Genomic DNA, 15,551 nt, shown 5'->3' with positions numbered 1-15,551 from the left:
CTTTCCTCATTATTAAACAAAGTCATTAATAGCTGCTGGCAATCAGCCCATGTCGGATTATGTGTCTGAACTATCGAGGTGAACAGATCGGTCATAGCTTGTGGTTTCTCAGTGTACGAGGAATTGTGGGTCTTCCAATTCAAGAGATCGGTAGTAGTGAACGGGACATATACGAAGACTGGGTCAGCATGTGCCATTTGACCTGCGGCATCGAGATAGGCTGACCCGGGATTCAGACGAAGAGGCATCTGATAATGTCTAAGTTGTTGGGTACCGGTCAGTTGCCGGGTTAGTATAGGGCTACGTGGAGGGGCGTCAGTTATGGATTCCAGTCGGGGGGAAATAGGGCATGAGGATGTGGGAGCTTGATTTTGGGAAAAGTTGGTAAATAGAATACTCCCAGCCGAGCTAGAAGAAGCTTGACCGGAAGTTTGAAGTGGCGCCAAATCAGTATATTCAGATCTAACGGGGGTTGGTTCTGGTTCCGGAAGGGGAGGTTTAATACGAGGGGGGGTGGATTCTGTACTGGAGGAGGAAGCGGAAGTGGATGAGGGCAATAAGGGGAGGGGTATAGAACTTCCTGCACTCACGTCACCTCTTCCTGTAGGGAAGTAAGGGGGCGGCAAAGGGATCTCGGACTCAGGGGGCGTGTCCAAAATGGGCCTAACCACAGTCCTAGTGGACAAACAAGTCCTGGCCACCATGAGGCGACATTGCTCCTCGTGGCATATCTGAATCCATTTTGGCGAGTCGTTTACGGCCTGTCTCCAACAATCAATATATGGAAACTGTCCGTAAAGTTCAGGCCTACCTGACACAGCCACGTGCACACGCTGTATCAGGGTTGGATCCAAACTACCACGTGGCGGCCATGCCGCAACCAAAATAGGCCACTCCCTAGTGCACAAAGTGACCAAACGTACAGGAGACATTTTAACCCCAAAATCACATGTTTTGAATCCCTTTTTAAAATTCTTTACCATACAACCTAAGGGATCCGGAATCGTTGACTCCGACGCGCCCATACTTATCAATGGAACGTCGTTGACAACGAATACTATGCACGTGTTCTATTCAACAGTCACACCCGTTTCCTCTGGCAACAGCACCACGTGGTACGGTTACCAAGTGAAACGTACACAATAACACAATAAACACTCAGGGAATTCCCGTACACACACAGCTGTTACACCAGTCACTAATAATCAATATTATGCCCTTTGGTGAAACTATACAGTCACCCACGCTATAATTCTCTATATATGAATTACCCGTCTATAACACACCCCAGTAACATCGTCTTTTACAAATAGCAGTTACAGTACAGTTAGCATAAGTCAAAGCACAATTTAAGGTCACAATACAATTATTAGTGGTTATGGTGTTAAACATGCAATAGACGACAATGATTAGTACTTATATACAGTGTCAGTAAATATACAGGGTTATGGTACCGTGCACTATGATACAGCAACACACTATTAACACTCTCGCTAGACGGCTGAGCTCGCGCTATCTAACAAGATATACACTTTACTAACAATCTTTAACACATTTACAATCCCAACTAAACTATTGGCCAGTACCTTGAATGGACTACCTAAAACTATCTACATCCGTTTTGGTTAGCCACACTGCCCAAGCACCACATATAGCGAACTAGAGGACCGAATTTACACAGACGCCTCTTAGTCGATTACTCTATCAAAAATCTAGTGGGTTCCAAATTTACACACCTTCCCACTTAGCCAAGATAGGTTGAGAGCTAGCGAACCGAATTTACACAGACGCCGCTTAGTCTCCCGGTCCCTCCGACCTAGCGAACGAAATATACACCCTAGAACGCTAGTCTAGACAAGACACCGGTGTCCGGCTAGGGCTATTTACACAGAACCCTGCCTGACTCCAAACCAAATCAAACGGTCTTACTAAAGAGCGTTCGATTGAGCGATGCGCCTTCGCTCCTTCCCTCCGACAGAGGGGGCAGATTCCATACACAATTCAAACCCCTTATGGGCCTACCGCACAATCGGTATACCCCTAAAACAGCAGTTGTCTTACCTCCTCGTTCCTGAACCTGAGTTCACACTCATCGACGGGGACACCCCAGCACTTCTTACGTAGAGGCCGATGATCTCCTGGACAACAGACCAGTGGCGCCGAGACGAAGGGAGGTCCACGCAGAAGTTCAGGGGTGCAGCCGTAGAGAACGTGGGCAAAGATAGACCGTCTCACGCCTCTGCCTCTCAGCTACCGTTGAACGATGAGCTCAGTGGTGTATCCTGGTTTTGTGCTGCCCTAGGCAGGACAAAACTCAGGCGCCCCCCCTCCCCCCGCGCCACCCCCACCCAACCTTTCCCCCCGCCCCGCCTTCTAAATACACACACACACACACACACTCGCTAACAGAAACACACACACACTAACAGACAAACACACTCACTCACTAGCAGACACAAACTAACATACACACACACTCACAGGCAAACACACACTAACAGACACACACACACTAACAGACACACACACACACTAACAGACACACACACACACACTAACAGACACACACACACTAACAGACACACACACACTAACAGACACACACAAACACTAACAGACACAAACACACACTAACAGACACAAACACACACTAACAGACACACACACACACTAACAGACAGACACAGACACACACTAACAGACACAGACACACACTAACAGACACACACACACTAACAGACACACACACACACACACTAACAGACACACACACACACACACACTAACAGACACACACACACACACACACACACTAACAGACACACACACACACACTAACAGACACACACACACACTAACAGACACACACACACACTAACAGACACACACACACACTAACAGACACACACTCACCCACCCACATTAACCCTTTTTTTAAAATTTATTTTTAACACATTTTTATTTTTTTTAACACATTTTTTTTATTTATTTCTAACACTTTTTTTTTAAATTAATTTTTAACACATTTTTTTTTTTTTAATTTAAACCACCCCCCCCCCAGCCTCCTTACCTTTGGGAATGCTGGGGAGGGGGGGGTGTCTCTTCCTCCCTGGTGGTCCAGTGGCTGCTGGGTGATCGGGCGGCACTGCCTGGCGGGCGGGCGGCTGGCCGGCGAGGGAGCACTTCCCCTGAGCTGTCTGCTCAGCTCCCTCGCCAGCCTCAGAGTGAGGCTGGGAGCCGGAATATGACGTCATATTCCGGCTCCGCCTTCCAGCCTCACTCTGCGGCTGGCGAGGGAGCTGAGCAGACAGCTCAGGGGAAGTGCTCCCTCGCCGGCCGGCCGCCCGCCCGCCAGGCAGTGCCGCCCCAGCAGCCCCAGCAGCCCGCCGGCATGTCTGTTAGCCGCGAGGCTAACAAGACATTTGCCTTGGGCATTTGGGGGCGGCTTTTTTTGCCGCCCCCTGGAAAATGCCGCCCAAGGCAAATGCCTTGTTTGCCTCGCGGCTAATACGCCCCTGGATGAGCTTCCCGGCCAATGCACCAAATGATACCGGAGAAACTGACGGAAGCCAAGCACAGAGAGATGGACACAGGTTTCTTCAGGAAGGAAGAGATTCTTTATTGGATCACCGATCGGGACTCAGAGGGAATAATGTCACCAAAATACAGCAAGTTCTGAGCCCCGGACAATAGTGCAGGCTCCTTATATAGGCACATAACTCCTCCCATATTAAGCTCCACCCGCACATTCTCTTGACCAATCAATACAAATAAGATTTAACTTCCTGCTTGACCGCATGGCCTGTCCAGCACAATGGAGGAGGGGAATACTACATCCTGTATTCTTGCACATGCTCCGTACACTACTGATCGTATCTTGCCTCGTGCAACCAACTGATCGATACGTCAGCATATGCACGTACACATGCCACGTGGTAATCTCGGCCTACTAAATTTATTTTTACCGAGATTCCACCACATTGACTGGTACTTTTTTACTACCATTCCAGCACTGGAATTAGGTGAAATCGTATGCAAATATCTCAGTATCACTACGGGTTAAGTAACTAAGTAACTAAATAACTGACAAAGGGTTAATTTTCAATTTTGCAATTTTTACAGACCGGTCGCTAAACACTATTTTTTATTATTAATATTGGCATTTATATAGAGCCAACAGTAGCACTTTACAATATTATTACAGGGGGGATTTACCGTATATACTCGAGTATAAGCCGAGTTTTTCAGCCCATTTTTTGGGCTGAAAAACCCCAACTCGGCTTATACTCGAGTCAAGGTCTGTATTATGGCAATTTGCATTGCCATAATACAGACTGGGGGAGAGGGGGGCTGGCAGAGCTGTAACTTACCTGTTCTGCAGCTCCTGTCAGCTCTCTCCTCCTCCGCGCCGTCCTTTCAGCACCTCGGTCAGCTCCCAGTGTAAATCTCGCGAGAGCCGCGGCTCTCGCGAGACTTACAGTGTGAGCTGATAGAAGGAGCTGCACGGACGGCGCAGAGGAGGAGAGAGCTGACAGGAGCTGCAGAACAGGTAAGTTACAGCTCTGCCAGCCCCCCTCCCCCCCCCACTGAACTGCCACTGGACCACCAGGGAAGGAGAGCCCCCCCTCCCTGCCATGTATCAAGCAGGGAGGGGGGACGAAAAATAAATAAAAATATAAATAAAATAAGAAATAATAATAATAATAATAAAAAAATAATAAAAAAAAGGGGGGTATAAGGACCACTGTGGGAGGGGGGGGGGGGTATAAGGACCACTATGGGAGGGGGGGGGGTATAAGGACCACTATGGGAGGGAGGGGGGGTATAAGGACCGCTATGGGAGGGAGGGGGGGGTATAAGGACCGCTATGGGAGGGAGGGGGGGGGATAAGGACCACTATTGGAGGGAGGGGGTGGGATAAGGACCGCTATGGGAGGGAGGGGGGGGATAAGGACCACTATGGGAGGGAGGGGGGGATAAGGACCACTATGGGAGGGAGGGGGGGGATAAGGACCACTATACCACTATGGAAGGGAGGGGGGGATAAGGACCACTATCGGAGGGAGGGGGGTGGGATAAGGACCACTATGGGAGGGAGGGGGGGAGAAAAGGAACACTATGGGAGGGAGGGGGGATAAGGACCACTATGGGAGGGAGGGAGGGGGGGATAAGGACCACTATGGGAGGGAGGGGGGATAAGGACCACTATGGGAGGGAGGGGGGGATAAGGACCACTATGGGAGGGAGGGGGGGATAAGGACCACTATGGGAGGGAGGGGGGGATAAGGACCACTATGGGAGGGAGGGGGGGATAAGGACCACTATGGGAGGGAGGGGGGGATAAGGACCACTAGGGGAGGGGAGGGGGGGATAAGGACCACTAGGGGAGGGGAGGGGGGATAAGGACCACTAGGGGAGGGGAGGGGGGATAAGGACCACTAGGGGAGGGGAGGGTAAGGACCACTAGGGGAGGGGTGAGTCAGGACCACTGGGGGAGGGGGGTGAAGGAACACGGGGGTGGGGAGGTAAGGACCACTGAGGGAGGAGGAGGGGAGGTCAGGACATATGGGGGGGGCAAATATCCTTGCACCGGCCCTGCACACACTGCATTCATACACACACTGCACTCACACACACACACACACGCTGCACTCATACACACACACACACACGCTGCACTCATACACACACACGCTGCACTCATACACACACACGCTGCACTCATACACACACACGCTGCACTCATACACACACACGCTGCACTCATTATACACACACGCTGCACTCATTATACACACACTGTAAATAAATATTCAATTAATATATTTTTTTTAGGATCTAATTTTATTTAGAAATTTACCAGTAGCTGCTGCATTTCCCACCCTAGTCTTATACTCGAGTCAATAAGTTTTCCCAGTTTTTTGGGGAAAAATTAGGGGCCTCGGCTTATATTCGGGTCGGCTTATACTCGAGTATATACGGTAACTATAAATAGGACAATTACAAGAAACCTTACAGAAACGAGCTTACAGTCTATAGGAGGTGGGGTAAGAAACACATTAGGACAGGAAATTGCAGTCAAATTATGTGGGAGTGAAGCAGAGCTAGAGGAGAGAGTAGAGTGCTGCCCTTTAGGAGAGAGCAAGAGACAGGTATGTGAGGTAGAGGTTAGTCTTGGAGGCCATAGGATTTCCTAAACAAATGGGTTTTAAGGCACTTCTTAAATGATTGAAGACTAGGGGAGAGTCTGATGGCGGAAGGCAGACTATTCCATAGGAAGGGAGCCGCCCGCGAAAAGTCGTGCAAGTGCGAGTTGGCCGTAAGGGTGTGAGCAGTGGACAGAAGAAGTTAACGGGCAGAGTGGAGAGACCGAGAAGGGGCATACCTATGGATCTGTGAGGAGATATAAGAGGGGCTAAGATTAATCAGTGCTTTATAGGTATGGGTTAGCACTTTGAATTGACTTCTATAGTATACAGGAAGCCAATGTACAGATGACAGAGGGGTGAGGTATGAGAGGACCGACTAGAGAGGAAAATCAGTCTGGCGGCAGCATTCATTACAGACTGTAGCGGGGCAATACGGCTATTGGGAAGACCTATTAGGAGAGAGTTACAATAGTCCATGCGAGAGATTACTAGAGCATGGACAAGCTTTTTAGTAGCATCTTGTGTAAGAAAGGGGCGGATGCGGGCGATGTTTTTGCGGTGGAATTGGCATGATTTGACAACAGACCGGATGTGAGGCTCACAGGTGAGGCCAGAATCAAAAGTAACACCAAGACAATGTGCTTGTAAGGATGGGCTCATATGGGTACTACCCTGGCTTGCACAAGCCCCAATTTTGGGAGGCCGAGTTGTTTGACGGATGTCAAGTTACTACCCCAACATGCAAGCAATAGGCATTGAATAATAAAACAGCACTGAATACTACGAAGCACTCGGGCTACAAATAACATGACAGGGCAAGGAAGAAATGTCTGAGAAGCGTTTAAATAGCCACAAGAAGGTGATGATTGGTTGGGTAACAGTGAAGGGTAATTAGTTTATTTGTGTTAAGTGTTTTGTCCACATGTATTTAGACTTCACTTTGGCTTTAAATTATTTTTTTTGCTGTGTTAAAATAAACATATGTACCCGTAAAGCTAGTATACCAGTTGTATGTAAACCGGTGTCGGTTTATTAAATACAGCAGAGAGGTTAAAAATAACTGTTATTTACAAAGAGGCTGCGTAATTCAAACTGACTCAACCGAAACTTAGAAGTTACAGATCCAGCATGTCCCGGGACTTTATCTGCTTTCCATATCTGGATCTGTAGGGAGCAGGATGGTTCATCACTGTCGTCAAGTAGTCACGTAATGTTCTCAGATAGTGCATGGTGTGGTGTTGCGTCACCTGGGCTGATGTTCCCTGGTACTGAGATGGAATTCTCATTGGTGCTCTGTGACTCTCGTGTCCAGTGGCAGAACTAATGCAGGGAGGGCCCGAGTGCAAGAAAGTTTTTCGGGGGCCCCCCTTACTGCAAGAGTGGCCAAAAGGTAGACCCCCATCTGTCGTACAACTCCAACAATGCTATACCAGGTGGGGATCTACCATTTGCCTATCCTTGCAGGGTTGTATTTGTCAGCAGTGTTTGTGTGTTTTAATGTAATCATGTGTTTGTATAGAGTGTATGTGTGCATGTAGGGGTGTATTTGTATGTACTGTTGCCATTGGAATGCAGTGGTGTACTTGTGTGTAGTGTTTGCATTTCAATGCAAAGTTGTGTTTGTATGGTGTGTTGACTTTTAAATGCAGGTGTCCTTTTGTGTGTAGTTGTTTGTATATAATTTTAGTGTTTTAATACAGAAGACTCAATCGAGTCCTGATGGAAGTCTTTGTGTAACAGACTGAAACGTTAATTAAAAGCTAAGTTTTATTCTATTTACAAGTCCTGGGAGTGCTCTCTGGATTATTTCTCTCTCTATCTCTATCTATACCATGGGTCGTCAAGCTGGTACCTACCGCCCACTAGTGGGCGTTTCAGGATTCCAGGTGGGCGGTAGGGATTTCCTCATTTGGAGAGATTGAGTGGGCGGGCACGAGCCGGTGGTACCCCTGCGACCGGGTACCACCATCACCATTTGCAGCCCCATGCCCAGGCGGCAAACCGCCGGGGCCGCCATCCAAGGGGTCCATCGGGTGGCCCATGCTGTCAGGGCCACCCAATGGATGTGGATTGTAAGGGCTGGGAGGAAGTGACTGCACGTCACTCCTCCCCGCTAACACTGAGAGCCGCGCGGGAGGAAGACCAGGGAGTCAGAGTGGGAACTCTGACTCCCATCCACCTGAGCCACCACTGGACCCCAGGGAAAGTCACCCTCATGCACCTTAAAGGTAGGAAACAGGAGGGTGACTTAAATATAATTAGTGATGTCGCGAACATAAAATTTTCGGTTCGCGAACGGCGAACGCGAACTTCCGCAAATGTTCGTGAACCGGCGAACAGGGCGAACCGCCATAGATTACAATGGGCAGGCGAATTTTAAAACCCACAGGGACTCTTTCTGGCCACAATAGTGATGGAAAAGTTGTTTCAAGGGGACTGTGGCATGCCGGAGGGGGATCCATGGCAAAACTCCCATGGAAAATTACATAGTTGATGCAGATTCTGGTTTTAATCCATAAAGGGCATAACTCACCTAACATTCCTAAATTGTTTGGAATAACCTGCTTTAAAACATCAGGTATGATGTTGTATCGATCAGGTAGTGTAAGGGTTACGCCCGCTTCACAGTGACAGACCAAGCTCCCCGTTTAACGCACTGCAAACAACTGCAAACAGTCCATTTGCACAACCGCAAACTCCCCATTTGCACAAGGTTGGATACCAAGCTAGCCATGTCCCGTTCCTTGTCCTCACTGATGTCATTGAAGGTCTCTTCCTCCACCCAGCCACGTACAACACCAAGGGTCCCCGAAAGGTGACAAGCCCCCTGGGACGCCTGCTGTGTTTGGTTTTCCACCTCCTCAAAGTCACCTTCCTCCTCTGACTCCTCTTCTTCAGACTCCTCTCTCTCTGCGTTATTATAAGGTGTGTTAAGTAGTACTATTCCTATCAGTTTAATCCCTGTTACGTCCCCTATCAGGGGACGTGTATATAAAGCATCGATTTTAGGAAGCGGGAGATGGAAAAACATGCTTGGTCGGTCCTCCTACTTCAAATTTGGGGTACTGCACGTGCAATCTAATGCGCCACCAGATAGGAGTGGTGTGTTAAGTAGTCCCCCTCATCAGGCCTTTTTTAGTCGAATGTATCGCCCACTGTCAGTCCCTTCGGGATACTTCCCTCTTTCAGCTTAATAAAGGTGAGGTAATCTTGACTTTTTTGACCTATGCGACTTCTCTTCTCAGTGACAATACCTCCTGCTGCACTGAAGGTCTTTTCTGACAGGACACTTGAAGCGGGGCAGGCCAGAAGTTCTATCGCAAATTGGGATAGCTCAGGCCACAGGTCAAGCCTGCACACCCAGTAGTCAAGGGGTTCATCGCTCCTCAGAGTGTCGATATTTGCAGTTAAGGCGAGGTAGTCTGCTACATGTCGGTCGAGTCGTTCTCTGAGGGTGGACCCTGAAGGGCTGTGGCGATGCGTAGGACTTTAAAAGCTCTGCATGTCCTCCATCAACAACACGTCTGTAAAGCGTCCTGTCCTTGCCGGCGTGGTTGTGGGAGGAGGAAGATTACTTTCACCTCTTCCCCTGTTAGATTTCCGTTGTGTCGTGACATCACCCTTATACGCTGTGTAAAGCATACTTTTTAATTGATTTTGGAACTGCTGCATCCTTTCCGACTTGCCGTAATTCAGTAACATTTCAGGCACTTTCTGCTTATACCGGGGGTCTAGTAGCGTGGACACCCAGTACAGGTCATTCTCCTTATACGAGAGTCGCTCAACAGGCACGACAGCATGAAAGACCCCATTTGCACAAGGTTGGATGCCGAGCTACTCATTTCCCGTTCCTCCTCCTCAGTGATCTCAATGAAGGTATGTTCTTCCCCCCAGCCACGTACAATACCACAGGTACCAGATAGGTGACAATGAGCACCCTGGAATGCCTGTTGTGGTTGGTCATCCTCCTCCTCCTCAAAGCCACATTCCTCCTCTGACTCCTCTTCCACACAATCCTCTTCCAGCGTTGCCGCAGGTCCAGCAAGGGATGCTGATAAGGCTGTTTCTGGTGGTGATGGTGACCACAAATCTTCCTTTTCACGCTCATCTACGGCCTGATCCAGCACTCTTCGCAGGGCACGCTCCAGGAAGAAAACAAATGGTATGATGTCGCTGATGGTGCCTTCGGTGCGACTGACTAGGTTTGTCACCTCCTCAAAAGGACGCATGAGCCTACAGGCATTGCGCATGAGCGTCCAGTAACGTGGAGCAGGCGGTCGAACATTAGGAGTGTTGAATTCCAACGTGTCGGGTTGTCGCAAATCAAGCGCCTCACTGGCATGTTGTTTCGCCACTGGATATCGGAAAAGTGCGCCATGGCCGTGTAGGAATGCCTGAAATGGCCACACACATTCCTGGCCTGCTTAAGGACGTCCTGTAAGCCTGGGTACTTATGCGCAAAGCGTTGTACGATCAGATTACACACATGTGCCATGCACGGCACATGTGTCAACTTGCCCAAATGCAATGCCGCCAACAAATTTCTTCCGTTGTCACAAACCACTTTGCCGATCTCCAGTTGGTGCGGAGTCAGCCACTGATCCACCTGTGCGTTCAGGGCGGACAGGAGTGCTTGTTTCAGGCAAGTCAACCCCAAGACGGCGTGACACTGCCGTATCCGGGATGTGGAACAGTACCTGGAGAGCTGGGGGGGTGCCGTTGATGTGGAGCAAGACGCAGCAGCAGAAGAGGACTCAGCTGAGGAGGTTATGGAAGAGGATGGAGTAGGAGGAGTAGAGGAGGTGGCAGCCTGCAAGTCGTGGCGGTGTCACCAACTCCTCTGCAGAGCCACGCATTCCATGCTTGGCAGCAGTCAGCAGGTTTACCCAATGCACAGTGTAGGTGATATACCTGCCCTGACCATGCTTTGCAGACCAGGTATCAGTGGTCAGATGGACCCTTGCCCCAACACTGTGTGCCAGACATGCTATTACTGCCTTTTGCACAATCGAGTACAGGTTGGGGATTGCCTTTTGTGCAAAGAAATTTCGTCCGGGTACCTTACACTGCGGTGTCCCAATAGCTACAAATTTTTTTGAACGCCTCAGATTGCACCAGCTTGTATGGTAAAAGCTGGCGGACTAAGAGTTCAGTCAAGCCAGCTGTCAGACGCTGGGCAAGGGGGTGACTTTGTGACATTGGCTTCTTACGCTCACGCTTACGCTTACGCTTCTTACGACTGTGGGCAGATGAGCAGGAACTGCTCAAGGCAAGAGACGGAGGGGTGGATGGTTGAGAGGGGGCAAGGAGGACAGCAGTGGTTAACGTGGCTGAAGATGCTGGACCAGGAGGAGGATGGCGGCTTTGAGTTTGTGTGCTGCTTGTACTCATGTGTTGATCCCATAGGCGTTTGTGATGTGCGATCATGTGCCTTCGCAAAGCAGTTGTACCTAGGTGGGTGTTGGACTTCCCACGACTCGCTGTTGTCAGAGGCAGACACACAAAAAAAATGCCACACTGCTGAGCTCTGCAATGACGGCATTCTGGTGGTGGCAACAGCATGCATTGATTGGCGTGCTGTCGGGCTGACCCGGGTGCCGATGCATGCTGTCTGACTGTGCCACTAGCTCCTTGTGACGACCTCCCCCTGCTTCCAACTCGTCTCCTTCTCCTCTCTGTCTCCCAATCTGAACTTTCCCCCTGTTCTTCTTCTCTTCTAGCGGGCACCCACGTGACATCCACGGACGCATCGTCATCATCAACCGCTTCACTTGTATCTGACAACTCAGCAAAGGAAGCAGCAGTGGGTACAACATCATCATCATCACACCGTATATGTGTAATGCTGCCTGACTGAGACATATCCCTGTTATCTACATCCTCTTGCAATAATGGTTGCGCATCACTCATTTCTTCCAACTGATGTGTAAATAACTCCTCTGACAGATCAAGTGAAGCGGCTGTGGTGCTAGTGTTGGTGGTAGCGGCAGGCAGGCGAGTGGTAACTTGAGAGGTGCCCGAAGCTAAGCTGGAGGAGGATGGTGCGTCAAGGTTCCAAGCGGAAGCTGTAGAAGATTGGGTGTTAGCCAGTCAACTATGTCCTCAGAACTTTTCAAGTTCAGGGTACGTGGCCTCTGAACACTGGGCATTATTCTAGGGCCAAAGGGAATCACAGAACCACGACGGCCCCTGCGGGGTGGCCTGCCTCTGCCTGTCATTTTTTTTTTCGATTAGTGGTACTATGCGTGCAAGCTACTGTGACAACAGATATGAGTGGCACTGGTGTGACACTGTGCCCTGGCAGGCCCTGAAACGCACACTCGTGAAGGAAACTGACTGCTATTATATTACAATCCAAAAAGTTGTTGTTTTTTAAATGCAAGCTATTGTGACACCAGTGAGTGAGTGGTGGCACTGGGCAGGCCCTGAAACGCACACTTGTGAAGGAAACTGACTGCTATTATATTACAATCCAAAAAGTTGTTGTTTTTTAAATGCAAGCTATTGGGACACCAGTGAGTGAGTGGTGGCACTGGGCAAGTGGGCACAGTATACGCTGTGAGCCTGACACACACGCTGGCAAACAACTAACTGCTATTCAATCTATTAAAGTCAAAATTGTATTTTTTTTTTAAAATGTACACTACTGTTACACCAGATATGAGTTGCACTGGTGTGACACTGTGCCCTGGCAGACCCTGAAACGCACACTAGTGAAGGAAACTGACTGCTATTATATTACAGTCAAAAAGGTTTGTTTTGTTAAATGCAAGCTATTGTGACACCAGTGAGTGAGTGGTGGCAGTGGGCACAGTATATGCTGTGAGCCTGACACACAGGCTGGCAGGCAGGCAGGCAACTGCAATTACATTACACAGAAAAAAAATAAAAAAGCAGACTGATGTTCTAGCCCTAAAAAGGGCTTTTTGGGGTGCTGTCCTTACAGCAGAGATCAGATGAGTCCTTCAGGACTGTAGTGGACACTGAATACCCTAGCCTAGCTATCAATTTCCCAATCAAATCAGCAGCAGCTACACTGTCCCTACTCTCACTAAGAATGCAGCTTCACAATGAATGTAAAATGGGTGCTGTCCAGGAGGTGGGAGGGAGGGTCTGCTGCTGAATGGCTGGAATGTGTCTGCTGACTGTGAGGTACAGGCCAGGGTCAAAGTTTACTCAATGATGACGAATAGGGGGCGGCCAGCAAACTGTTCTGGACATCACTAGCTGGAAGGCATTCCTAGGAGATAGAGGAACCAACAAATGAAGGATATTGAGATTGGCTGTGCAAGAAGGTGTGGACCAAAGGAGCACCCTAAATGGATGTAAAAGTACACATCAGAAAGGAAAGAAGACAACGCACCCACAGAACCATCAATGACTGAAGGGATTATCCCTGGGATAGGTAGGAAGGTAGGCTGCATTTTCACGTGGGATTTTATAAAAAAAAAAAAAAAAAAAAAGCAGCAAGGCCCTATTTGGTTGAAAGGTATAAATGTAATAGCCTATCTCCCACGCAGCCAATACAACCCTTCAGGTAAGAGGGACAAAAAGAACTGTTGGGAATAATACACTTTATCTATACAATGCTTAGTGAATTTACCCCTAGACACAGAGCGATACACTTCTGTCACAGGGCATTTGTCTTATTTCCTGTTTTCTATTTCTCCATTTCTAACTGCGTAGGAACATATATATTAGTAAGTGCGTAGTTACTTCTCTATTTCTAAACTGCATAGTTAAATTGAACCTTAGCTTAGTGCAAGGTTTTACCATGTATGGTAATATGAGGATAAAGTATACTCCCTCAATACACCTGCAAGCTAGCTATAGGATAAGGTATGTTAAGATAAGATAGACAAATTATTTTATTATTGGATATTGTTCATAAGACCACCCCTGTTTCCTCTTCAATTTGACCTGTTGTACCACCTATTAAACGCTCAAGTGACCTTGAACCTTACATTGTGTTGTCTTGTTCACTGGGGCTCCTCATGAGCTGGTTAGGGATAAGGAGAAATACAGAGAGTTCCAAATTGATGAAAGTCCATGGCATGAGAGAGTATCTTGCTGACCCAGAGATTCTTCCCTTACTTTCAAATAAGGGCTACATCTGGGATCAAAGGGGAACAGTTAGTGAGTACTTGACATCTGAATTTCTGTCTTTTTCTGACTCCCAACTGTATCCAGGGCTGGCGCATCCATAAGGGCGCACCGGCTCTGGGGGCGCAAGATTTCACTGACCGGCAGGCGGGAAGCGTTCAGAACTTTTACCAGGAAAGATACATTGAGATTTATCTTGTTAATTAGGGTTGCGCCGAGTTTAGCAATATAAGGGCTGTGATAAAAGTACTCCTTTCCTTTGATACCTTGTCCTGGGATTACGGTGTTACACACAGTCTTTTCAGGCTTCAGAGGCACTTAACACACTGGATGAGGTAAAAGGACTTGCTCTTTTTATTGTGGTTCTAAAATTCAACAATGTGCAGTTCAGTATAACAAAGCATAACAAAATAAAGAAAAACAAAATATCCATAAATAAACATAAATATCCACCTTACTGTTTTATGTTCTTTCAGCTCTCTCTTTCCACTCACAGGAATCAAACACAATGTCTACTCCTCCTTTGGCAAGGGAGTACTTAATAGCACCAGCAATTAACAATCTTTTTCAGGTGAGGTAAATCAGGGTTGAAACTCTGGAACTGGACTCCTCACCTGCAGTTTCAAGCAACCTTCAAAATGTGGAGTGGAGCACTGGCCTACTCTACTCTCCAAGTGCTCTACCCCAGGGCCCAAACATATTCACATTTATAAAGTGCAATATTAATTGTAAAAAAGCACATTTCCCTGGGGCTAATTACACAAAGTAGGAACCTTGCAAAATCTGGAGAGATATATAGATTCTATCCAGCACAATTCCTTGCTTTCAGTCACAAGGAAGAGACCCCTAGTCCTAGTGGTGGATCAATTATTCATTTTATTTTACTTTTTTCCACAGTGGTAGAGAAGAAACATTTCTATGTGTTGTTATAATCTGTTACATAAATAAAGAGTTGAATAATAATTTTTAGACAATGCAGCCAATGCCACCCACTGGACATTCTATTTTCTTACAAACTGCTAGACTTAAAAAAAGAAATCAACTGAATAGTCAAGTTATGGGAAATTCATTACGACCTGGAAATATGTTAGCAAAGTCAGATATTGGCTTACAAAATTTTTGTTGAGCCAGCCGTGATAAAATAGTAAGCTTTGCAATACTGTTGTAAATATGAGGATAGACGGACTATGAAGATTTTTCAATTAAATAGGGCACTGAGTGTAGAGGTTGGTTAGCTGTATGACGTGGAGGCTGAATGTGTCTGCGGTGGCTGAAATGTGTGTGTTGGGGAGTCTGAGT

At 47.8% G+C, this 15,551-nt stretch overlaps 1 protein-coding gene across 1 annotated transcript in view; it reads right to left on the bottom strand.

The window, feature by feature from the left end:
* GTPBP3 (GTP binding protein 3, mitochondrial) overlaps positions 1-15,551 on the bottom strand; it is a 318,683-nt gene that overhangs the window by 136,769 nt on the left and 166,363 nt on the right. The window lies entirely within an intron of this gene.

Source organism: Pelobates fuscus, chromosome 5 (genome assembly GCF_036172605.1).
Source record: "Pelobates fuscus isolate aPelFus1 chromosome 5, aPelFus1.pri, whole genome shotgun sequence".
Lineage (NCBI taxonomy): Eukaryota > Metazoa > Chordata > Amphibia > Anura > Pelobatidae > Pelobates > Pelobates fuscus.
The sequence above is the reverse complement of the archived record's forward strand: the minus strand, read 5'-3'. Positions and strand labels throughout refer to the sequence as shown.